We start from the raw sequence: 20,324 nt of genomic DNA, 5'->3' as shown, positions 1-20,324 counted from the left end.
CTCCTTTCAAATAATACCATTGCCAAGTTAACCTTTATCTCCTCACCTTGAGACAGGGTACCTCAATTACTGGGTCCTATGACTCCAGCATATTGCCTCTTTGGCTTCATGTTTGTTTTTGAAGAAGAACTTGGAAAGACATTAAGTGTCTGGCAGTCTGAGAGTGGGAAGTCCTTGGCACGCTGAAGCAGACTGGCTGACTGTTTTTCTGCAGGAGTACATCCTTTAGTCCACTGCTCCTTCTGCACTCAGTTCCTCTATTTCTGGTTCAGAGAGAAGGGGACAATGCAGGGTAGACCCCATGAATTGGCAACATGCAGAGGCAACCTGACCCACTTCCCATTCAAGATTGCAATGTGATGTGCCACCAGGGATCAGTGCTGGGACCTCGACTGATTACAGTTTATATAAATGACTTGGATGAAGGGATGGATGGGATGGTTGCCAAATTTGCTGATGACACAAAGATAGGTCGGAAGCTAAGTTGTGAAGAGGACATAAGGAGGCTACAAACAGATATAAATAGATTAAGTGAGTGGGCAAAGATTGGGAAAATGTGAAATTGTCCATGTTGGCAGGAAGAATAAAAGAGAAGCATATTATCTAAATGGTGAGAGATTGCAGAGCTCGGAGGTGCAGAGGGATCTGGGTGTCCTCGTGCATGAATCACAAAAGGCTAGAATGCAGGTGCAAAAAGTAATGAGGAAAGCTAATAGAATATTATCATTTGTTGTGAGGGGAATTGAATACAGAAGTAGGGAGATTATGCTTCAGTTGTACAAGGCACTAGTGAGACCACATTTGCCGTACTGTGTACAGTATTGATTACCTTATTTAAGGAAGGATGTAAATGCGTTGGAAGCAGTTCAGAGAAGGTTTACCAGACTAATACCAGGAATGGGTGGGCTGTCTTATGAGGAAAGGCTGGACAGACTAGGCTTGTATCCGCTGGAGTTTGGAAGAGTAAGAGGCGATTTGATTGAAACACACAATCCTGAGGGGTCTTGACAGGGTGGATGTGGAGAGGGTATTTCCTCTTGTTGGAGAATCTAGAACTAGGGGCCCCTGTTTAAAAATAAGGGGTTGCCCATTTAAGACAGAGAAGGGGAGAAATTTTTTCACTCAGAGGGTCGTGAGTCCTTGAAACTCTCTTCCTGAAAAGGTGGGGGAAGCAGAGTCTTTGAATATTTTTAAGGCAGAGGTGGATAGATTCTTGGTAAGCAAGTGGGGGTGATAGGTTATCGGCAGTGGGCGGGATGCAGATTTCAGATTACTATCGGATCAGCCATGATCTTATCAAATGGCAGAGCAGGCTCGAGGGGCCGAATGGCCTCCTCCTGCTCCTGCTTCGTATGTTCAAAAATCTTTCAGTTATCACCGCACCCACCTATCCGCTGATGTGATGTTTCATAGTGAGCTGGAGCTGTGCCAGGGAGGGGAAAAGCCCTGTCTTCTTTACCTTTCTGTTGTGTGTTGATTGCTGCCCACGTTCTGCTCACTTTGACATTTCAGGGAACTGTTGGAAAGTCAAAGTGTGAGGCAGTTTACCTCCACCCCCAACGCTGAACTTGCGGAGTGCGTGCCTGCCCTCCGGTCCCTGGCTCAGGGGTAGAGCCCTGGCCATGCCCTGCAGTGGCTGAATTACGAAAGCAGAGTCAGCAACTCAACGCCCGGATCATTTCCAAAAGTGGCTGCACGGCCAAATGCAGAGTCATGTGCACCACCCAGCCCAAGAGCTCCTGAAAGTTTACAGGATTAAAACCACAGCTTGAACTCCTTGCCCTCTCTCTCTCTCTCTCTCTCTCTGTACCTGACAGCAGTGCACTGACTCTCCGCATTCACTGATCTCATCATTAAAGATTGCAGTTCTCTGCAACCCAGAAACAAGCTCCTCGCGGAGGGAGGTTAACGAGTGCGGTTGCCAACCCTCCAGGATTGCCCTGGAGTCTCCAGGAATCCAACATTAATCCCCAAAACCCTCGGTCCATGAAACAAAAAAAATATGTATCGTTTTCACTGAGCTTTTACTTTGACTGGATGGAGATGTTTGCTGCATCCGCCGAGGGGAGACGTGTCACGGAATGGGCTGTAAAATCCTGGCCCACGTGTCTAAAAATTAAAAATAAACAACCCCCCCCACTCCTCCCCAACCCCCCAACCACCTCCTCACCCACACAGACAAAACCAGGAGAAAAAGCATTGGAGAAATTTTTTATTTTCTATTTAATGTGAACACTTTTGCTTCTGAGTCATAAACACCTCGGAGATGTCAGAAAAACTGGTTGGGTTTCCATGGTGTCTTTCACCGCCTCAGAATGTCCCAAAGCCCCACTTCAGCCCCTCCAGCGGTACCGGAGCAGAGTTGAGAAACAGGAGGCTGTGTGTATCCAAACCCTCCAGGGCTATGGTGAAACCTGAGTTAGAAAGCCTGTGTCATGTTGTCCCAGGGTTCAGTGAGCACTCTCTTGTCTCTAAGTACATCTTTCTCTTCATTCCCCAGGTCTGCAATCACCTAAGGGAGTGTCAGTTTCGGGTTGGCTTCTCAGAAGAGCGTTCCAGCACACTGCCTTCATACGGTATGAGTTTCACCTTGACAATTCACTCCTTTAAAGGGGCAGCCACCAAAGCTCGGTTTTCTGATCCCATTTGTGAAAACAGTGGTCTCCCACTCTCCTGGATGCTGGGGTCTGGCTACGCGCAGTGGGGGGGTGTGGGGGAGAGGGGTGGGGAGGGGGAAAGGGGGGGCGGGGGTCCTCTCTAAACGTCTAATCCCAGCTGTCTGGCTGTGGGAGGCATCACGTCCCCGAGCCCTGTCCTGACCGAATGCGGCCGCACAGGACTAATTCCTTCCAGAAGTCATTTGAACGCCGGTGGGTGTGGGAATCCTGGCTTAAGACATCCCTGCCCTCATTTCACGGGCGCGCCCTAAGAACTTGTGATTGTCTCGCATCTCAGTGTGTCCTTGGGATGTCACAGGGTGCTTTATGACCGGTGGCTTACTGTCCAAGTGTAGTCAGACCTGTTACTTCCAATCTCTATTGGCTCTCTAAGCTGATATTGTATTGTATTCATGTCTTAGTAGTCCATCAAGTTTTAAAACATGGGATCCCGTGTCTGGGTAGCTTTCTCATCCCTCAGCTTTTAACCTCAAAGTGTTGGTACCCAAAAGTCCCAGGACAGCACAGTGCAGAGTAACAGTCCTTCTGGTTCACAGAGTCTGAAACCTCTCCCTCCTGACATGACAAGCTCTCTTGAGTTTGGTGTTTGGGACGGTTTTAAGCTACTGCCTCATCCTCATGAACCATTGGATGGAGAGTTTCGAAACTCATTGAGCTATGGAGTGGACACTCTTCCTGGTAACATGGGCAGTATGAGAGCCCAAGCCAGAGGGTACCAACCCAAAGTTAATGTGCCAACCAACCCTGATATTATTCTTCACTTCATGGTTAACTTTTCACCTGCTATGTGTCACCATGGTAATATATTTTTATTTTTACTTCCTTGCAGCAATAATTATTATAATTCTGATTGTGGTATTACTCATTGGAGCTTTTGGAATAGGAGCTTTTGTGTATATGAAACACAGAGGGAAAACCACAGCCATTCCAAGGTAAATGGTGTTCTCTTGACATTCGGAGATGTCCAGTTGAAGGCTTGTGAGTTTGGAAAACTTTCAATCACGGTAGCATGTACCGCCAGCTCATCAAAATTGGAATCTGGAGTCTCAGCCCCGGCTCAGTGTCTCAACTCTGAGATGGAAAGTCTTCCTTCAGGGCTTGGGCTGACACTCCACTGCCAGTGCTGACGAAGTGCTGCACAGTCAGCAGTGACCCAAGGTCCCACCTGCCCTCTCAGGTGGACAGAAAAGTGCCCATTGTCACGAATCAGAGAAGAGTTCTCCCTCGTGCCCTGCCAATCACTGGAACAGGTTGCCTGATCATTGTCACATTGCTGCTTGTGGGATCTTGCTGTGTGCAAATTGGCTGCCGTGTTCCCTACATTACAGCAGTGACTATGCTTCGAAAAGCATTTCATTGTCCTCAAACCCCGCCCCCCCCCACCTTGAGCACTTTACAGGACTTGTTTAACAAGTCACTGGATTTACTCTGCTCCTGGTCTCAAACTGGAATGGCGCTGATTCCAGGAAGCCACTCTCCTGGTTCCACAGGTTGGACTGCTTTTGGATTTGCAATGTTGTGCTTGTCGTGATCCAGTTCCAGGCCAGTAAACTTTTTGTTTAAAGTCAACAAATCCCAGTTACCAACTCAGAGAATAAAGCCACAAGCTTCTACACTTTTAAACAAACACAATAAACTTTCCTACACAAAGTCAGGAATGTAAACAATTTACAATATTTATCTGATACTCTAACATTCAGAATTACTATGAGGTCAATGTGAATTAACAGGCAAACTGTGGCCGAACGCACCACACTGCACATTAAATGGCAGATGTGGCCAAGGCAGATCCCGCGAATTTTTCACCTAGAAGTCAGTGAGCACTCTGAGTGATAATATCCAATTAAAATTCTGTCTCCCTCATGAGGGACTTCAATTCTTCACATGCAAAGATTTAGCCTCTGAATTCCCTCAAAATCCGCTCTACCTCTGATTGCTCACCTCTCGTTGGTGAAATCTCTCCCCCTGAGACAGCATTCCACAGGATTCACTAAGCTGCACTTCCGCCTCTCATTACTGGCACACTTCCAACTCTTTTGCAAACCGCGAGCCTCACTAAACTGGCGCTGCCCCTGGGTTTCTCCAAACTCCAGTTTCCTGGCTGCCACAAGCTATTAATGGCTCCAAGGGCTTCTCCTAAGCCCTAACTGCCTCGCCCAAAACCAGTGACCTCTTGCCACCTTCTCAGCTCCCTAGGGGTTCTGAGTCCTCACTGCCTGGAACCTGCTAACAGCTCCCAGGGCTTCTCTGTGAGCTGCAAACCACAGGAGGTCCAAACTGGAACTAACCCCCTCTACCAGCAAGCACACACATAAATTGGAACCAGAGAATCTTTTTAAGCTCCACCCATCTTCGTGACGACATAGCCTTTCGGGGTTCACTGAATGCTTTTGAACTAATTTAGCTCCAACTTCCAAAACAAAATATCACTCTGGACTGCACTTCTTTGTAAGCAGTGTAGATGTCACATCTCAAGTTCCCCAGCTAAGTAAGCCTACCTGCTGTTTAATGGTCCTATCTCTTTTATTCTGACTCTATTGAGGGAAGGCGATGGTGCAGTGGTATCGTTGCTGGGCTAATAATCCAGAGACCGAGGGTAATGCTGTGGGGAACCGAGTTCGAATCTCACCATGGCGGAATTTGAATTCAATAAAAATCTGGAATTAAAAGTCTGATGATTACCATGAAACCATTGCCGATTGTTGTAAAAACCCATCTGGTTCACTAATGCCATTTAGGGAAGGAAATCTGTCATCCTTTACCTGGCCTGGCCTACATGTGACTCCAGACCCACAGCAATGTGGTTGACTTGTAAATGCCCTCTAAACTAGGGAAATTAGGGATGGGCAATAAATGCTGGCCTAGCCAGCGACACCCACATCCCATGAACAACTTTAAAAAAAATTAGACATACCTTCTGAACTGCCTTTTTTTTTAGGTATTCTGGAAATCTCTAAAGCCTAGCATTTTAGTTACCTTGCCTTCCCAACAACAAGCGTCCCAGAAATATTAACGTGAACCATGAACCATGTTTTTGTCACAACCTGCACTGATTGTAAATCTGCAATTGAAACACACTCCAAAACAGCCAAACCTCAGTGGGGAGCAGAGCAAATCGTAATCCCGGTTCAGACAGAACCGCAAGAACCAGTGACATTCTTGCCGGTGAACGTGGAAGGAGTGAAGAACGCCATTAGCTTGGCACAGGAATGCATCATTCCACAACAAGCACAGCAAAGTCCTCATTGTGGTGTTCCTGGTCCCATTCTCTGAGAGGGCACAAGGATTTGTATTGTGCTGTTAACCACACCCCCAAGCCACACCCCCAAGCCACGAGAATGGCGTATTTGTGAGCACCTGCTTCCTTCCGTATAGATTACCAACCTTTCTTCCCCCAACCCTTTCCCAGTGCAGTTTCACTGCGGAATGCCAGAATTCCTGTTGTCAATTTGTTTTGTGGGGCATTGTGGTCCTGTCTTAAGATTCTCCAGAAAATCTGACAGGAAAGATAATCTCAGACATCATGTCCATTGTCATGTTGAGTTGCCTCAATGACTCCAGGCTTCCGAGCTGGAAGGTCTTGGCGTCATCATCTGAACCATGAAGTGTTGTTGTTGTTGCATTTTTGGCTTCTGCCTGTAACCTCCTGACTCTGCCTTTAGGACCCACCAGCCTTCAACGTCTGGTCTCTCGAATCCAGTCTTCACCGACAGTGCACCAGCCACACCTCTGGTACCAAGACTCAACATCCCTCAGGCAAGTCCTTCACCCGTTCTGCAGTAGCAGGGCATGGCAGTGCAGCAGCTATCTTGCTGGATTCGTAATCCAGAGAAAGGGAGTTCAAACCCCGACATGGCAGTTGGAGAATTTGAATTCTGTATTTTAAGGAATAAATAAATAGAATGAATCTTGAAACGAGAGGCCAGTACTGGGGGCAGAAAATAACCACAATGTTGTCACACTATTAGAAAAACCCAACTGCTTACTAATTCCTTTCGGGAAGCAATTGTGCCATCCTTACTTACTCATACTCATTACAGCACAGAGGGAGGTGACCGTGCTATTGAGTCATGCCAGGTCTCTGAAGAACAATGCAGTCAACCTGACACATGTGGCTCCAGTCACAAACAACAGCCCTTACAATTCGGTGGCCACTTAACAGCGTCTATCTTTCAACAAGTCAGCCACCACCACCGCCTCTGAGCACTGTGGGTTGGGGGGTGGGGGGGTAGGTCATAAATGTCGGCCTTTGCCAGTGAGTCATACATCTTGAGAATGAATCCTGCTTTGCTGATCCCAATTCTCATGTTCACTCATTCTCACATCATGTTTCAGGGTCCAGTGATGGTTGCTGCACCCCCTCCAGCATCCTTTGTGGCAGCTTCTGCACCCTATCCTCGCCAGGTAGGTTTTCCATCAGTGGGATGTATCTGCTCTCTCACACAAGGAGACTCTGGGTGCATTGGCAACCTCACATATGACAGCTCTGTTCTAAAGTACCAACAGGCCACTAATTCCATTGTTCCAATTCTTACAGGCACGTCCTCCTCAAAAGCCACCAAGTAAACCAGTGGCACCATCAGGCAAGGTATGTTAACCCTGAGATTAATTTGCACTAAGATGGATGGGCGAAGTTGTGACTGTTTTCCTTGGTGAAGAGAAGCTCAAGAGGAGGTTTGATGGAGGTATTCAAAATCATGAGGGGCCTAGAAAGGGTAGATAGGGAGCAATTGTTCCCATTGGTGGGAGAATCGAGAGCTAGAGGACACAGGTTTAAGGTAATTGGCAAAAGAAGCAATGGTGACATGAGGAGAAACTTTTTTTTATACAGCAAGTGGTTAGGATCTGCAATGCACTGCCTGAGTATGAGAGAGAGGCAGGTTCAGTCATGCCTATCAAAAGAGATTGGATCATTATCAGACAAGGAAGAGTTTGCAGAGTGACAGGGAGAAGGTAGGGGAGTGGGATCAGGTGAGTTGCTCTTGTAGACAGCCAGCGCACTCATGGTAGGCCGAATGGCCTCCTTCTGTGCTGACCCCATTCTATGATTCTGCTCTGAAAGAATGGTTGATACGAAGCACCAAGGTGCAGGATGGGTAGACAGGTGGCAGATGAAATTTAATCCCCAGTCTTGAATGAAATAATGAGCCAGAATCTGCTGGAGTGAGACTTCTCATGGAGCGTTGTTAGTTAGATGTCTTGCCTTTCCACTTGAAAGGATTTACCCTGTAACTTGCCCTGTAACAGTGTGAGCTGATATCGAGGGCAATGGGGCATCTGAGATGCTAGGCGGAATCTTTTTGTTGCATCAGGGGACCTCACCTGCCCCTAGGAGAGCCGGTGAGAGACCGGCGCTGCCCCTTTGCAGGAAGGCCCACCGAACCACAGGCCAATGAGGCAGAGGCAAGGCCAGCGGGTGGGCCTTCCCCTGGGTGACTCGCCAACCAGAGCAGCCGGCCAAACTGAGGCTGGCAGCTCTTGGGCTCAGCAGCGCCACTGAGGAGGTGAGGGCTCCTGCCAGAAGGACAGGCACTGGAGTGCCAGGATCACGGAGTATCCCAGGCCACGGATAAATAATGTGGTGGAAGGGTGGGGTGAGGCGAGAGGGGGGAAGGGGTTTTACAGAGTAGGGGTCACAGCGAGGGGAGCAGGGGAGTTGGAAGTAAGAGCAGGGGTACCTCTGGCAGAGGCGAGAATGCGGCAGAGTTCTGGGACACCACCATCCTGCCTAATTTCATGCCCTTCCTGCCTTCACACTTGCCACCAAAGAGAGAGAGCAGAAGATGCTGCCTTTTGTGAATGACAGGATCAAGAGTCTATAACCTTAACCAATGAGATTTAAGAATAGAGAAAGAAGGATGAGCAATGGAGAAGGAAATTGGCTGAATTAGAATCAAATCGGGTACAGAAAGAGAAAGGGAGAGAGGGAAAGAGTGCTATGATGAAAAGAGAGAGAAGAAAAATAGACAAAGTAAGAAAAGATATTTCCACTTTAACAATTTTGAAGTTCTGTAGAAAGAATTTACTATTTGTAGGAATGAGATTCCACAATTTCAGTTGATTCTTTTCTGGGTTGAGTGGTATTACAGGAACATGAATGTCCTTGGTAAAAGGATCCTTACATTGCTAAGGACCAGCCACACTTTGCACAGTGAGTTTAATGGGCAGTGTGATGGCCCATCTGTTGTTAGGGAGAAAAACCTTATCTCTCTTACATTGGGTTGATGATCCCTTTAAGAACTTGGTTTCCCTGGGAGATGATTTCTGATAAAGCACCTTGCTTTGAGTAACTGGTCATGTGACCATGTTGCCTCAGAGCTATCAATAAAGGATCAACAGGAAGTTATTTATTGGGGGTGAGTGGATTGTGGGTGTGGCTCTGGTCTCAAGCAGGTTTTTATGAGTTCAGAACAATGGCTACAGAGCAGTGAACATCTCCTTTCAGCAGAATTCAGTTGAAATTCTGGGTGCTGGCTAAAAGAGGTTAAATTTTTTATTAACTGAATGATTCTACTAACAGTGGTTTGGACTTCTGGGATAGCCAAACTGAGAAGAGAGAGAGAGAGAGAGTTTTAGATGCAGAACTCCAAAGCTGAAGAGATTTAAAACCTGCAGAGTTCTAACCCAAACCGGTTATGCCAGCTTCACCTGTGTTGAAGGGAGAGTCTACAGCCATGGGATGGGTGGAGGAGATTTGAAGGCAAAGCCTTGCTGGAAGTAAGGGAAGGGCACTAGAAATCTCAGCCCTGATATAAATCTTTGAAGCAGTACTCTGACCAAGTGCTTCATCTTCCAAATTCCGATGAATATCTGGCTTGATTTATTGGGAGGTCAAATGGGTGTAGAAGGGTATTGGAGTTAAAATGTTTGATTTAGAGAACACGTATACGTGTTCATTTTCCTTTCAATGTCTCCATCTGACCAGTTAAGATAGTGTTGTTATGAGTCTGCATATTCTTTGAATTTTTGTGTAGCAAAATTCTTTTGTCTAAATTGTGAACCTCGTGGCTTCATTCTGTTCATGAAAAGTTGGGTTTTCAGACTTCCAAAAAAGAAAAGTCTAAATGTTCCTGCACTGCACCGAGGACATAACAGTGAAGGTGAAAATGCAGCCAGTCCTCTAAACTCACAGGGGAGTGGAGGATCAGCTGGCACTTGCACCAGCCCCGATGATACAAATCGTCCACTGGTTTGTGTGGTGACTCCCAACTGATTGGGTTATCTCTCCCTCACTGCACGTTGCTGGGATGACTTACAGTGAGCGCCGCCGAACTCCGAAATCAACCCTGGGCCAGGCCCTGACCTGAGTACAATGTGAACTGAGCCGGATTTCACCAGGATGGGATCTTAGGTTTGCATTTTGCTGGGAGGGAGCGGGAAGGATAAAGCTAGCCTTTGTTCAGTGGTCAGGTGGCAGATGCATTTGGGTGACTGGGTGTAGAAAATAGGTCTATTGATCAGGTACAGGATGCAAAGCTTGGGGTTTGGTCAGGTTTCAGGCATTTCTGGCATGTGGGGTGTAAGAGGGGTGAGGAGGATCAATGCCTGGGGGTATAAAAGACTTGGGGATAAAATGGGCGACTGATCCCATCCCATCAGTTAGCTGTTGGACAGATCAGTTCGAAAGTAGGTACGATTCCAATTTCCCAATCTCGACAACCTGTCTTCAACCAAGCAAGGCTTCATCAGACTTACAATGAGTAGAATTTCTGAGCTGTGTGTTTTCTCCCCCCCCACTTGTTCCATTCACGTCTCATTAACTCTTTCTTGTGTGTTCTTGCAGCCGGCCGCAGTGAGAGCAGCCCTGCACCCACCAGGGGTCAAACCCCCGCACCCACCAGGATTCAAACCTCTGCACCGGCCAGGATTCAAACCCCCACAGCCACCTGCAGCCAGACCCCCATACACACCTGTTCCCAAGGTAAGGCCACTTGTACTTTATCTTCATGGGATGTGGGCATCGCTGGCTGGGCCAGCGTTTGTCACCCACCCTATCATGCCCTTGCGAAGGTGGTGGTGAGCTGCCGCCTTGGGCCCGCGACTCTCCGCCTGGTTCAACTCTTCTGAAGCGGGGTTGGTTCAATCGAGTGACAAGCTGTGCCACTTCGGAGGGCAGCGAACAGTCAACCTACTTGGCACAGGTCACAGAAAGAACCTTCCAGTAACAAGCCAGCAGATAGCATACCCACCTCACCAAATCATCCCTTCCCTTCATCCAGTGGATATTACACTTGCTCCTGAGTCAGAAGGTTGTCCTTCTCCAGAGACTTGAGCACAAAATTCCAGACTGACGCTCCCAGTGCTGCACTGCCAGAGGCACCAGCTTTCAGAGATGCTCAATTGAGGTCCCGCCTGCCCCTCTTGGGTGGATGTAAAGACCCCACCACCACTCTTTGGAAGAAGAGCAGGGCAGTTCTCCCGAGTGTTGTGGGTAACTGTGATCCCTCAGCCCATGTGGCTGAGACAGATGTGTGGACCGATTCATCTCATGTGTTTGCTGGAACTGCAAATGCCAAGCTCCATTTGCAGTTCCAGCAGCAACAACAAAGAACACACGTGTGTGTGTGTGTGTGTGTGTGTGTGTGCGCGCACAACGCACGTGTGCGTGTGTGCATGTGTCCCACCTTCTGAAGGGCTAGTGTGTTGACCACCTCTCCTCCGCTTGGCAGGCCAGGTCATGAGGAAGGAGCAAGCCCCCACACAAAGCCCTCGAGACCCCTCTGCTGAATCGGGACAGCAAAGCTGAGCACTCCTTTCTCACTGAAAAGTACCTTTTTCCTCTGGCAGACGCTGTGTGGGGAAGGGATGGAGTGACAAAATCAAATAACTCGGCAACTTGGTGGAGATAAAATTGGTAGAAATTGAGAAATCTCGTAGAGGCACTGCGTCTGAAACCCGGCTGTCTAAAAACTGGACAATTGTTTATTTTTAAGCTGCCCTGCATGAATTTTAATTGTTATTGATGAATGAAGCAAGTTACTGACTTGTTGGGCGAGGTGTTGTGTTGGAGCAGTGGCACGCCAACTCGATATCAGCTTGGCACACTGTCTCTTTCCGCACTCCGAGTGGTCTAAGCGACCCTTGACCCAGCCTGAAACCGGGCAAGATCTTTACCCAGTGTCCAGGTTACTGGTTTTGGGACACTGTACCTGTACGCCATAACCCGCTCTGGTCCACAATGCTGACGACTTGCGGATTTCGGAATCTTCTGGAATATAGAATGACATTACACTGCCCAAGAGCAAGTGGAAAACAGCGTCAATATAAATATTTACCCAAAACATAAAATAATGAAGAAACATTTATATAAAACAGAAATTAAAAATAGTTGTTACCAGGTACTGTTTTTGCTCCCAATGTACAGTACTAAAACGAATTTGGGAATTGCTTGGGTCTGCTCATAAAGTGATTGTGGGTGACAGGTGTCTGGACTGGAGAGGTTGCCATGTCAGGGGTATCCCTGGCCCCACACGCAGTGAGACCGAGGATATACTGGCAGGACTGAGATTCCACTGGCAAGAGCGTGAGAATAGCTGATGGGGTAAAGAGGGCACCGGTGGAAAGTGGCACTTGTGTGAAAGAGTATCCTGAACATCTCTAATTTTTGGGTTTTAGGTGTTGATGCCTCCGACCAAACCAAGAAACTGAAGAATACCAGGGAGGAAGATTGATAGCAGAAGTCCTCAAGGACTCATCTGTTTATGTTTTGCCCTTGGAAATGCTCAAAGGAATTGATATATACATGTACATATATATAGAGATATATATATATATAAAACACAATTGTAAAATGAATCTTCGGTTTCCAAAGGATCACAATTTATTCTGGTGAACTGTAAGTAGAAGCAGGGAACAGGACTGATCAGACTGACTCCTCTGAAGGGAAGACAGGAGAGTGTTTGGGATGCAAGGTGCATGGAATTCTGTGCCGTCTGGAATTTTGACAGCTCGCCAGACCTTTGCGAACTTATACTTGTACATTTTGAAATGCCACCTATTCTTGAATCAAAAGAAAGCAACAGAAGCTCAGTCTGATAGTTTCCAATGTCCGTCCGCCTGTGAGATGACACAGTCGTCAATGTTACCGCACTTGGTTCCTGAACAAGAGTTATCGCTAATCCCACCTGCCTGCTCCCCTCAGCCCGAAGCACAAGGTTTGATCCTGGGGAGATTTACCGGAGCAGAACGTTCTGAAGTATCATCACCAACTGTCCCAGGGTGTGGAAAGCAGTCCCCTCGGAACGGTAGTATGAAGGATTAATGGATGGAGTATGCTAAAGCAGAATGTAGATGATCATACATCACTGACATCAGTCAGTCATTGTGAGACAGTTGAGAGAGAGAGAGAGAGAGAGAGAGAGGGGGGGAGGTTGGAATCATGCCAAGGAGCTACGTGCCTGTTCCACCATTTAACTGGATCATGGCTGACCTCCTACCTCAAGGCCATCTTCCCGCACTATCCCGTTGGTATCCCTGGTTTATTAACCAAGTCCCATCCCGCGAATCCAAGATGAAAGACTACATTGCGGAACAGAAACTTTCAATCATTTATTAACTATGTCCAGGGATGGATAAGCATGAGGATCCTTCCAGAACCATCTCTCTCTCTCTGAGTTCTAGAGACATGTGATCTGACATCACTGATGATGTATATCAGCTGTCAGCATCATTGCTTTTAACCCTTTATACCACACTTACAGCAGCAATTTTTTTTAATGTATTTTCCTCGGGTAGAGAGAGGTGTGTAGAGCGGTGTGGTAGTTATGTACTAATGTGGACGTATCCAGAGAATTGGAGTTTAAATCCCAACAAATCAGTTTTGAGACTCTGAATATTTGGAAATAAAACCCAGTAAGAGTTGTTAACATGGCAAACACCCTGTTAAAGCCAATTGCTAGTTAAACAGGTGATGGGCATTGATGACCCCATCTAAATAGAATAAAAAGATAGAGCTGGAGCTCTTTGTGTGGAAGCTACTTGGAAGTCAGTAGTACTGAGTTGTCTTGAAAACAAAGCAGCTTGAACCAAAAGATCAGTCTGGATTAATTCTTCCACCACAACCTCTTATTGTGAGCTACAAGAGTGATCCTGAATCTGTGAGGTTGTTGGTAATAACCCAGCTGGCTGTCATGTGTCCGTTCAGCTGCCTTTACCCAGCTTGGGCCTAGAGGTGTCTCCAGTCCCACTTGACTACCCATCAAAGGGGCTCTGGTTTTCTCAGACGGCTGTGAAGAATTCAATGATTCAGGAAGAAAACCCATTGCATCTTCTCAGGGCAGCACCAAATGCTGGCCCCCTCTGTGGTTCCCATATCCCCAAGAATGAATTACCAAGAAGGAGGTGTTCTCCGCCTGACAGTGAAAACTGTATTTCCTTTTTTACCCTGTTTCGAAACTCCCTACTGTCAAGGGGTTTTTTCAGCGACCACATTTCTGTGAATGACTTCAGCCTGTATCTCTGCATCAGCATCGATGATTTGGCCGCAGCTTTGGTCAGCACAGGAAGTGCTGAATCATACAGAAGGAAGCTTCAATCTACGTCACCCTGTCAGAGGATCTGCAATGTAACTAACATCTGTCATGAGGATGGCGGCTGACCAGAATAGTGCGGGGGCTTCTCTGAAGGCACACCAAGCAGCAGGGCGGCAGGACTCTGCAGTGCAGTGATTGGCACTCCGACTGGCAATGCCACCTTTGAGAGGATCTGGGAAGAAATCAGGCTAACAGCACAGAAACAAGCCATTTGGCCCATGCTGCTGCTTATGTTCCCCGTGAGCATCCTCTCACCTCACTTCACCTCAGCCTACCCCTCAAGGCCTTAACTAGCTTTCTCTCAAATACATCTCTGCTATTCATCCCGAGTAGAAGGATCTGGCACATACAGGGTCAATGTGCGGCTGAGTACAGTACTGCCCACGCAGTGATGTAAGAGAGCACATGACCAACACCCAGGGACAGCCTAGCGTTGGACAGAGCCCTGTGCCAAAGCGAACATGGAAACAGATGCCAGCTTGTACATTTGCAAGTCATGAAGAAATATTTACTGTTGAAATAGTTAAGATTACGCATACATTAATGAGACCTATTGAACCAACAGCTTAGAACAGTGTCAGCCACACCCTGTGATAGAGAGTTCTACATTCTCAGCAACCTCTGGGAAAGACGTTTCTCCTGAATTCCCTGTTGGATTTCTTTGTGACGATTTGAATTGCTGACCCCCTAGGTCTGGTTTTCGCCACATCATCTCCACGTCCACCTTCTCGAACCTCTGTATTTTTACCCTGTCAGTGCACACCCAAGTCTCGTTTGTGGGGACAAGAGTCTTTAAGGTGGTGAGTCTTTCCCTCTGTCCTGTCCCCTGCCCTCACGCACTCCACAACAAAGAAATAGATAAAAACAACTTGAAGAAAATGAAAAAGTGGTCTGAAAAGTTATTAAATTCTTCAATTTATCCACGTGCCCAAAATTTTCCTTCAGGACCAAATCGCTCAGAACTGCTCAAACACCTCATGGCCAGCGCACCAGGGGTGAAGAAATACGAAGGAAGGGCGAGCGTTATAACAATGTGAACGAGGTTTACTTTTTCAAAACTGGTGTTGGGGAATAGCTGAAGACATAAGAAACATGGGAACTCAAAGACACAGACACATTCCAACTTTGCCCTTTATTCCTGTTGAACGTGGGCCTGTAAGATGGTAACATAAGAAATAAGAACTGGAGTAGGCCATTCAGCCCCTCTAGCCTGCTCCGCCATTCAGTTTTGGCTGATGTAATTGTGACCTTAACTCCGCTTGCCCAACTAACCCCTGTAACGAAATCCGATACTTATCTTGGTCTTGCATTGGCAGGTGCAGTTCGGGCTTGTTTTTACATAACTCGGGCCTTTCACGCATACGCCAGCCGGGAAATGGCCACACGTGGGCAGTGTGTTATTTTTAATGTCCTTCAGGCTAGGAACCGGCCCTGCTCACTCTCGCAGGAGGAAAGGAAAGGAAGTAGAGCAGTGAAACGGCGCAAAACGAGAGGAGAGGTGACCGGAACTGGAGTGCGCCATTCCGGAGAAGGTGTCCCAGGGAGCAGGACACGGGGAAGAGGGACAGGGAGAAGGTCCCAAACCAGGGAGTGGGACAGGAAGAGGCCCCAGAAGTAATGTCCCAGGTAAGGGTCAAGGACAGAGATCGGAAACAGATCCTGTCAAGTGAAGTTGAGACAAAGGAGCAAAGAAAAAGACTGAAAGTTAAACAGAAGGCTGCTAGGGAGGGGACTTAAAGCAAAGCGGGCTTGAGACAAGCCCAGAAGATCCAAGAGGGCAGCCGAAGGTTGGTGGCTCTTGTTATGTCCTGTATGTCTTGTTTAGCATGCCATGCTCTGCAAGCCAGGGCGTTATGGGATCGCAGAATCCATCTTGTTCATTCAGTTGCTGAAGCAAAATAAACCAAAGCACAATGTTCAACCACCTCCGCACCTACATGAGTATTGATTGATCTTTAAAGTGTTATCGGCAGCACCAGGACTAAAATGTACCCTTCTGGAGCAGCGGTGTTCTGCTTGGCACGGCTGAAGATCTGAAATTGTGCTTGGAAGGTGACACTTGAGTATCTTTGGATATCCAGGGGAAAGGCATCTTGCAAGGCAAGATTGAAACCCTAGAGGTGGATCTTCGTTGAGTGGGAATAATATCTGGAGAGAATCCCAAGGCAAGTTCTCCGAATATGGAGATTGGAATCCCTCGTGGAAAAGACAGAATGTCAGTGAGACCGATCGGCCCGCGAGATGACAAAGGTCTGGGTGGGTTGTTGAGGAATCCATGGAATCTGATTTGGTCACATCTGTCATTTACTTTGGAGGCTGATGTGTCTGCCCACAGTTCACCTGTTAATTCACATGTACCGCGTAATTACCCTGGATATTAGAGTATAAGATAAATCTGGTAAATTGTTTTATCTTTCCAAACTTATATGTGTCTGTAAAAATATAGCCATGGTGAAGGAATAGTGAATATTTAAATCATTTTCTTGTGTTTCTATTGACATCCTTCCAATCTTTTTGACTTTAGTATGGTTCATTTTTCTTGGTCAATAAATATCTTATTCTTTGTGTTAAAAGTTTATCAGCAGACTCCTGTGAATTTGTTCAGTAACTTCCCTCATGATTTTTAAAAAAAGGGGTCAATCGAGCCAGGTTTCAGTCTGGGATCTGACTTGTCCAGCATTAACATCAGCTGGAACTGTAACACCCCCATAACCCTCAGCTCCTTTAGTTACCAAAAGTCTCTTTAACTCAGCCTTGAATATATTCAATGACCCAGCCTCCACTGTCCTCTGTGCAAGAGAATTCCAAAGTGTCAACCCCTCTTACAGATGAAATTCCTACTCATCTCTATCTTAAATGGCAGACCCCCTTATTTTTAAACTACGCCTCACTAGTTCTCGATTCCCCCGCGAGGGGAAACATCCTCTCAGCATCAACGCTGTCAAACCCCCTCAGACTTGGTCTGTTTCAAGAAGATCACCTCGAATTCCTCTAAACTCCAACGAGTACAGGTCCAACCTCTCAACCTGTCCTCTGAAGACAACCACTTGATCCCAGGAATCAGGCAAATGAACCTTCTCCGAACTGTTTCCAATGTAAGTATATCCTTCCCTAAGATTGGAAACCAAAACTGTGCACAATATTCTAGATGTGGTTTACCACCTGTGACCTGAATAGTTGTAGCAAGGCCTTTAAATGCAATTCCCCTTGCAATAAAGGCCAACATTCCACTTGCCTTCCTGATTACTTGCTGTACCAGCACACTAACTTTTTGTGATTCACGTACCACTGACACCCTACATCATATCAACAATTTCCAGTTCCCTGGCCCCAACCACCTCCTCTTCACCATGGACATCCAATCCCTCTACACCTCCATCCCCCACCAGGATGGTCCGGTGGCTCTCCGCTTCTTCCTCGAGCAGAGGCCTGAACAATCCCCATCCACCACTACTCTCCTCCGTCTGGCTGAACTTGTTCTCACACTGAACAATTTCTCCTTTAACTCCTCTCACTTCCTCCAAATAAAAGGTGTGGCTATGGGTACCCGCATGGGCCCCAGTTATGCCTGTTTCTTTATGGGGTATGTGGAACATTCCTTGTTCCAGTCCTACTCAGGCCCCCTCCCACAACTCTTTCTCCGGTACATCGATGATTACTTCGGTGCTGCTTCATGCTCTAGTCTGGACCTGGAAAAATGTATTAATTTTGCTTCCAATTTCCACCCCTCCATCATTTTCACATGGTTCCCTTCCCTTCCTTGACCTCTCTGTCTCAATTTCTGGTGATAGACTGTCCACCAGTATTCATTACAAGCCTACTGACTCCCACAGATACCCCGACTACAGCTCCTCACACCCCGCTTCCTGTAAGGACTCCATCCCATTCTCTCAGTTCCTTTGCCTCCGTTGCATCTGTTCTGATGATGCCACTTTCCAAAACAGTTCCTCTGACATGTCTTCCTTCTTCCTTAACCGAGGTTTTCCACCCATGGTGGTTGACAGGGCCCTCAACCGTGTCCGGCCCATCTCCCACGCATCCGACCTCACACCTTCCTCTCCCTTCCAGAACCATGATAGGGTCCCCCTTGTCCTCACTTATTACCCCACCAGCCTCCGCATTCAAAGAATCATCCTCCGCCATTTCCGCCAACTCCAGCATGATGTCACCACCAAACTCATCTTCCCTTCACCATTCCGCAGGGATTGTTCCCTCCAGGACACCCTGGTCCACTCCTCCATCACCCCTACACCTCAACCCCCTCCCACGGCACCTTCCCATGCAACCGCAAAAGGTGCAACACCTGCCCCTTTACTTCCCCACCCTTCTCACCGTCCAAGGGCCCAAACACTCCTTTCAAGTGAAGCAGCATTTCACTTGCACTTCCCTCAATTTAGTCTACTGCATTCGCTGCTCCCAATGCGGTTTCCTCTACATTGGAGAGACCAAACGCAGACTGGGTGACCGCTTTGCAGAACACCTTCGGTCTGTCCGCAAGCATGACCCAGACCTCCCTGTCACTTGCCATTTCAACACTCCACCCTGCTCTCATGCCCACATGTCCGTCCTTGGCCTGCTGCAATGTTCCAGTGAAGCTCAACGCAAACTGGAGGAACAGCACCTCATCTTCCGACTAGGCACTTTACAGCCTTCCGGACTGAATATTGAGTTCAACAACTTTAGATCATGAACTCTCTCCTCCATCCCTACCCCTTTCTGATCCCCCTTTTTCCAATAATTTATATTTTTCTTTTCCCACCTATTTCCATTATTTTTAAATGTATTTCCATCCATTATTTTATCTCTACCTTTTAGCCTATTTCGATCCCTTCCCCCCACCCCACCCCCACTTGGGCTATCTGTACCTTGCTCATCCTGCTTTCTGCCCTTAATGTCCCTATTAGCACATTTCTTAGTTAATATCACCACCGTCAACACCTCTTTGTTCTTTTGTCTATGACATCTTTTGGTTATCTCCACCTATCACTGGCCCTCTATCCAGCTCTACCTGTCCCACCCCCACCCCCTTAAACCAGCTTATATTTCACCTCTTTTCTATTTCTCCTTTGTTCTGATGAAGAGTCATACGGACTTGAAACGTTAACTGTGTTCCTCTCCGCAGATGTTGTCAGGCCTGCTGAGTTTTTCCAGGTATTTTTGTTTTTGTCCCAGACCCCTCTGTACTGCAGCATTCTGCAGTCCTCTCCATTTAAATAATATGCTATTTTTCGATTCCTTGCTGCCGAAGTGGACAACCTCACATTTTCCGACATTAAACTCTACCTGCCAAATTTTTGCCTGCTCACTTCACCTATAACTATCTCACTTTGCAGTCTCTGTGTATCCCCCCCACAACACACTTTCCTCCCTACATTGTATCAGCAGAAAATTTGAATACAATACAGTCGGTCCCTTTGTCCAAGTCATTGATGTAGATGGCAAATAGCTGAGGCCCCAGCATTGGTCCCTGTGGCACTCCGCCCGTTACAGCTTGCCAACCTGAAAATGACCCATTTATCTTGCTCGGTTTCCTGTGAGTGAGCCAACCCTCTTCCCTTGCTTATCAATCACCCCCAACACCACGAGTTCTCATCTAGTGTCATAACCTCTTTATGTGGCACCTTATCAAATGCCTTTTGGAAATCCAAATACGCCACATCTACATTTGTATCCACCCTGCTTGTTACATTCTCAAAGAACTTGAATAAGTTTGTCAAACGCAATTTCCCAGACTTCCCTTTCACAGAACCATATTGACTCTGCCTGATTGCATTCTGATTTTCTAAGTGGCCGACTATTTGCTACTGCCTCCTTAATAATGGATTCCAGCATTTCCCCAGTCACAGATGCTAGACTAACTGGCCATTTCAATTCAGTGAAGAATTTACATTTCAAGACAGGATGCATTGTAAAGGAACTGATGTTTTGGGTGATGTTTGTGAATTTGCAGGTAGCTGAGACTCCGTTTACACATTGTACAATGCAGTGAGTTTTTAGAATGAAACTGTACAAATCAGAACCCACTCAGCTATCACATCAGTACTAGCACAAAATGTTAAATTGCTGAAGTCTCCTCCAACCTTAACTGTCGGCATCCTTTCATATTCTAAAGTTT

At 47.0% G+C, this 20,324-nt stretch overlaps 2 long non-coding RNA genes across 2 annotated transcripts; both read left to right on the top strand.

Moving 5' to 3' along the window:
• Window positions 1–2,498: 2,498 nt before the first annotated feature.
• On the top strand, window positions 2,499–7,085 carry LOC144694817 (uncharacterized). Its single transcript, XR_013579829.1, has 4 exons — window positions 2,499–2,576; window positions 3,508–3,610; window positions 6,341–6,434; window positions 7,014–7,085. It is a non-coding gene; the product is annotated as an uncharacterized LOC144694817 (long non-coding RNA).
• A 127-nt stretch (window positions 7,086–7,212) lies between these two features.
• Window positions 7,213–16,795, top strand: LOC144694816 (uncharacterized). Its single transcript, XR_013579828.1, has 3 exons — window positions 7,213–7,266; window positions 10,462–10,599; window positions 12,294–16,795. It is a non-coding gene; the product is annotated as an uncharacterized LOC144694816 (long non-coding RNA).
• Window positions 16,796–20,324: the final 3,529 nt, after the last annotated feature.

The sequence above is a fragment of the Cetorhinus maximus genome, chromosome 20 (assembly GCF_964194155.1).
Source record: "Cetorhinus maximus chromosome 20, sCetMax3.hap1.1, whole genome shotgun sequence".
Lineage (NCBI taxonomy): Eukaryota > Metazoa > Chordata > Chondrichthyes > Lamniformes > Cetorhinidae > Cetorhinus > Cetorhinus maximus.
The sequence above is the reverse complement of the archived record's forward strand: the minus strand, read 5'-3'. Positions and strand labels throughout refer to the sequence as shown.